Source organism: Loxodonta africana, chromosome 3 (assembly GCF_030014295.1).
Source record: "Loxodonta africana isolate mLoxAfr1 chromosome 3, mLoxAfr1.hap2, whole genome shotgun sequence".
Taxonomy (NCBI): domain Eukaryota; kingdom Metazoa; phylum Chordata; class Mammalia; order Proboscidea; family Elephantidae; genus Loxodonta; species Loxodonta africana.
Window position 1 is genome coordinate 99,686,044 of NC_087344.1, and position 6,000 is coordinate 99,692,043.

Here is a 6,000-nt window from a genome sequence, read left to right on the forward strand (position 1 = left end):
CCCTTCTATTCCTATTTTGCTGAGAGTTTTTATCATGAATGGGTGTTGAACTTTGTCAAATGCCTTTTCCTCATCAATTGATAAAATCATGTGATTCTTGTCTTTTGTTTTATTTATATGATGGATTACATTAATTGTTTTTCTAATGTTGAACCATCCCTGTGTACTTGGCATGAATCCCATTTGGTCATGGTGAATTATTTTTTGATATGTTGTTGAATTCTATTGGCTACAATTTTGTTGAGGATTTTTGCAACTAAGTTCATGAGGGATATAGAGTGTAATTTTCTTTTTTTGTCCTGTCTTTACCTGGTTTTGGGATCAGGGATAGGCTGGCTTCAAAGAATGAGTTTGGGAGTATTCTGTCCTTTCCTATGTACTGAAATACGTTTTGCAGTAGTGGTGTTAACTCTTCACTGAAAGTTTGGTAGAACTCTGCTGTGAAGCCCTCTCAGCCAGGACTTTTTTTTATTGGGAGTTTTTTGATTACCTTTTCAATCTCTTCTTTCGTTATGGATCTATTTAGTTGTTCTACCTCTGTTTGTGTTAGTTTAGGTAGGCAGTGTGTTTCTAGGAATTCATCCATTTCTTCTAGGTTTTCAAATTTGTTAGAGTACAATTTTTCATAGTAATCTGGTATGATTCTTTTAATTTCAGTTTGGTCCGTTGTAATATCACCCATCTCATTTCTTATTCGGGTTATTTGCTTCCTCTCCTGTTTTTTTTTTTTTTTTTTGTCAATTTGGATGCTGGTTTATCAATTTTGTTGATTTTTTCAAAGAACCAGCTTTTGGTCTCGTTAATTCTTTCAATTGTTTTTGTTTTCTATTTCATTTAGTTCTGCTCTAATTTTTATTATTTGTTTGCTTCTGGTGCCTGAGAGTTTCTTTTGTTGCTCTCTTTCTATTTGTTCAAGTTGTAGGGATAATTCTTTCATTTTAGCCCTTTCTTCTTTTTGTATGTGTGCATTTATTGACATAAATTGACCTGTGAGCACTGCTTTTGCTGTGTCCCAAAGGTTCTGATAGGAAGTGTTTTCATTCTCCCTGGATTCTATGAATTTCTTTATTCCATTCTTAATGTCTTCTACACTCCAGTCTTTTTTGAGCAGGTTATTGTTCAGCTTCCAAGTGTTTTGATTTCTTTTCCCTGATTTTTCTGTTATTGATTTCTACTTTTATGGTTTTATGGTCAGAGAAGATGCTTTATAATATTTCAATGTTTTGGATTCTGCTAAGACTTGCTTTATGACCTAATATGTGGTCTATTCTACAGATGTTCCATGTGCACTAGAAAAGAAAGTATACTTGGCTGCTGTTGGGTGGAGTGTTCTGTATATGTCTATGAGGTCAAGTTGGTTGATTGTGGCATTTAGATCTTCCACGTCTTTATTGGGCTTCTTTCTGGATGTCCTGTCCTTCGCTGAAAATGATGTGTTGAAGTCTCCTACTATCATTGTGGAGCTGTCTAGCTCACGTTTCAATGCTGATAGAGTTTGTTTAATGTATCTTGCAGCCATGTCATTGGTGCATAAATATTTAATATGGTTACATCTTCTTGGTATATTGTCCCTTTAATCATTATGTACTGTCCTTCCTTATCCTTTATGATGGATTTAACTTTAAAGTTTATTTTGTCAGAAATTAATATTGCCACTCCTGCTCTTTTTTGATTGGTGTTTGCTTAATACATTTTTTTCCATCCTTTGAGTTTTAATTTGTTTGTGTCTCTAAGTCTAAGGTATGTCTCTTGTAGGCAACATATAGACGGATCGTGTTTTTTAATCCATCTGCTACTCTCTGTCTCTTTATTGGTCCATTTACATTCAGCGTAATTATGGAGAGGTATGAATTTAGTGCCATCATTTTGATGTCTTTTTTTGTGTGTTGTTGACAGTTTCTTCTTCCCACTTAATTTTATGTGCTGAGTAGATTATCTTTATATATTGTCCTTTCCTCATATTCGTTGTTGATGATTTTGTTTCTGCTGAGTCTCTGTTTTTTTCTTGTATTTTATTTTAATGCATAGGATAGTTTATATCCTTTGTGGTTACCTCATATTTACCCCTATTTTTCTAAATTTAAACCTAACTTTTATTTCTTTGTATCATCTTGTCTTCCTCTCCATATGAAAGATCTATGACTACATTTCTTAGTCCCTCTTTATTGTTTTAATGTTGTCTTCTTTTACATAATAATATTGCTGTTTCCCTGTTTTGAGGAAACCCTGGTGGTGTAGTGGTTAAGTGGTACGGCTGCTAACTGAAGGGTCAGCAGTTCAAATCTGCCAGGCACTCCTTGGAAACTCTATGGGGCAATAGGAGTCAGAATCGACTCGATGGCACTGAGTTTGGTTTCTTTTGGTTTTCCCTGTTCTGAGTGTTTTTTTTAATCCTGATTTATTTTTGTGCGTTCCCTGTCTGGGTTGATTTCTGATTGCTCCACCCAGTGTTCTCGTCTTGGATTGAGACCTGATATTATTGATTTGAAACCAAAGAAGTCCTTTTAGTATTTCTTTTAGTTTTGGTTTGGTTTTTACAAATTCCCTAAACTTCTGTTTATCTGGAAATGTCCTAATTTTACCTTCATATTTTAGAGACAGTTTTGTTGGATATATGATTCTTGGCTGGCAATTTTTTTCCTCTCAATTTTTTATATAAATCATCCCTTTGCCTTCTTGTCTGCATGGTTTCTGCTGAGTAGTCTGAGCTTATTCTTATTGACTATCCTTTTTGGTGACTTTGTTTAACCCTAGCTGCTCTCAAAAATTCTGTCTTTATCTTTGGTTTTGGCAAGTTCGATTATAATATATGCCTTGGTGACTTTCTTTTAAAATCTACCTTATGTGGCTTTCAATGAGCACCTTGGATAGATATCTTATCTTTCACGAGATCAGAGAAGTTTTCTGCCAACAAATCGTCAACAATTCTCTCTGTATTTTCTGTTATCCCTCTCTGTTCTGTACTTCAGTCACTCATATGTTATTTGTCTTGATAGAGTCCCATACGATTCTTAAGGTTTCTTCATTTTTTAAATTCTTTTATCTGATTTTTCTTCAAATATATTAGTGCCAAATGATTTATTTTTGAGTTCAGAAATTCCAGCTTCTACTTGCTCAATTCTGCTCCTCTGACTTTCTATCGAGTTGTCTACTTCTGTAACTTTATTGTTAATCTCCTGAATTTCTGATTGCTGTCTGTCTATGGATTTTTCCAGCTTATTAAATTTTTCATTATGTTCCTGAATAATCTTTTTAATTTCTTATTTGCTTTATCTGTGTGTTCCTTGGCTTGTTCTGTGTATTATCTCATTTCCTTCCTGATGTCTTGAAGGGTTCCGTATATTAATCTCTTTTATTCTGCCTCTGGTAATTCCAGGACGGCATTTTCATTTAGAAGATTCCTTGATTCTTTGTTTTGAGAGCTTGTTGAGGTGATCATGCTCTGTTTCTTTATGTGACTTGACACTGACTGTTGTCTCCGAGGCACCTATAAGTCATTGTATTAGTTTATTTTATGTTTGCTTACTGTGTCGTAGCTTCTTGCTTTGTTTTGTATTGATATGCCCAGATGGGTTGCCTGAGTGAGCTAGCTTGATTATTTTTGGCGTTGGATCTCTGATGTCCTGTCCCCAGATGGCTAGAGCTGTTATCAGGTATATCAGTCTAGGAGTCCATTCACTTTTCTTGCATGAATTAAGCTTAGGTATCCAGGTAGCTGATCATCAAGTGTGTGGTATAGGCTCTGTCCTATAGTCTTAGAGGGACGGGGTGATTGGTGTAGGTGCCGGTATCTGGTTGCAGCAGGGTGTCACGCTCTGAACAAGGCAGGGGGCTGAGAATCATCTCCTGAGTGTCTCCGAGGAAAGCATGTACCTGTTCCCTAGAGCGTACAGGTGGGTGGGTTCTGCAGATGGACCATGGGCACCCAATGTTTTTGGTTGTAAGGACTGGGAGTTGCCAGTTATCCATGGCCCCCTGTCACGGGTGGCTGGGTGACCTGAGTGGAACCACCAGTCCTTAGGCCCCTGATGTGGGTAGGTGAGGACCCTGTTTAACAGGCAAAACAATGTCAAACATTAAACAGCCACCTCTCCACCGCACAGCTGAAACAGTTGTAGTCTGCCAACAAGGGCCTATTCTCCTGAAATAGGCCCATGCAGGTCCATGCAGAGGGGAAAGGTATTCAAAGTCCACGGACTATTTCTGCCTGGCCAGGAGCTGCTTCTGTCCTGAGCTCGCCCGGTTAGTGGAGCTGGCAAATTATCTTTTTCCCGAATTGCAAATTTATTCCTTCTCCAAGGCTGGGAGGATGGCTCTAGGCACTCAACAAAGCCTATCTCAGGCCCAGGGAAATTAGCAGCTGAAGCCAGCTAGGGAGCAGGGGAGCACTTAAAATATATGCAATTACTTAGCTTTTTACCTAGAGCGTCATTCTCTGGTACCGGAGGTGTGAGTAGGCTGTGTGGCTGGCTGCTTCTCCCTGAGGAAACTGAGCCGAATGCTAGTACCAGCCCACCGCAGCCACTCCCGGGAATGTTGCCTGAGGGCTCCCAGCAATTCAAGTCCAAAAACGTCTTTCTGTTTCTGAACTCTCTCTCCCCTCCCCCCCCCCGCCCCCCAGTTCATTTTCTAACCTTGCCTTTGATGTTCAGGGCTCCTAGCTTGTCATAAATATACTCATTTCACTTGTTTTTTTGAGTCTTTGTTGTAAGAGAGTTCGCCGGAAGCATCTGTCTATTCTGCCATCTTGGCCCTGAAGACATTTTTAAATCAGCATATTTAAGACTGAATTCGTGATTTTCGCTGTACAACATCTCACCAACCCAAACCATATCAAACACCTTGTCTTCCTCAAAGTCTTCCCTTTTTCCACTGGATGTCTACCTCAACACCTTCTTTTTCCTTCAAACTTCCAACATCTAGCTCACCACATCTTATTGGATTTACCTCCTGAATATCTTGAATTCATGCATCTTCACTGCCACCATTCTGGTCTGACCTACTGTCATTTCTTGCCACTTCCCTAGTCCAAGGTAGCGCTTTCTCTAACCTAGAACGCTACAATAAACTATTAATGCATTTCTCTGCATCTACTCTTGCTCCTTTCATTCCATTCTCTACTCTGCTACATACCAAACCAAAAACACACTGCCGTCGAGTCGATTCTGACTCATAGTGACCCTATAGGACAGGGTAGAACTGCCCCATAGAGTTTCCAAGGAACATCTGGAGGATTCAAACTGCCGACCTTTTGGTTAGCAGCCATAGCACTTAACCACTACACCACCAGGGTTTCCTCTGCTACCTAAATGAGTATTAAAAATATACAGTATATACATGATGATTCCATTCTCTACTAAAAACCATTCAATAGCTTTCATTCTTATTAGAATAAAAATCAAAATCTTTAACAAGAACTTGCATGAACGATTCCTGGCCAAGTTCAGCAGCTTCATCTTATGTCATTATCTCCATCTAATCTCTGTGCTCTCATCACACTGGCCAACTTTCAATTCTTGAAGTTCACTGTCCTTCTCCCCACCTCAGGGACTTTCCATATGCTATTCCCTCTTCCTGATTTAATCTCCTCTCTCTTCACCTTATTAAATTGTCATTTCCTTAGGTTAGCTTTCCCTGAACCCCTGTACTAGATTATTAGATACCCCTAATAAGTGCACCCTGCACTTACCTTCATAACACTTCAAGCTTTGAATTTGAACTAACTGGTACTGTGCCTCTCCCTAAGTAGAATGTAAATTACATAAGGACAGGGATTTTGTCTGTTCTACTCACTGTTATATCCCTTGTGCCTAGCACAGCACTTCACATGGCAGGTAATTAATAAATACACTGAATGGATGTAGAGTGAAAGGATGAAATATTTCAAAGAGGGATTGGGAAGCACCTGAAAAAATGATGCTTTGATAAAGTAATAGATTTGAGTTTTTCATCTTAATTTTTAAATGTTTAAGTTTATTTAATAATAATTTAAAACATTCA

General features: G+C 38.4%; 1 pseudogene; it reads right to left on the reverse strand.

Moving 5' to 3' along the window:
• The window catches only part of LOC100658965 (cytochrome P450 2J2-like), a 34,724-nt pseudogene extending 29,029 nt beyond the window's left edge, over positions 1 to 5,695 (reverse strand).
• Positions 5,696 to 6,000: the final 305 nt, after the last annotated feature.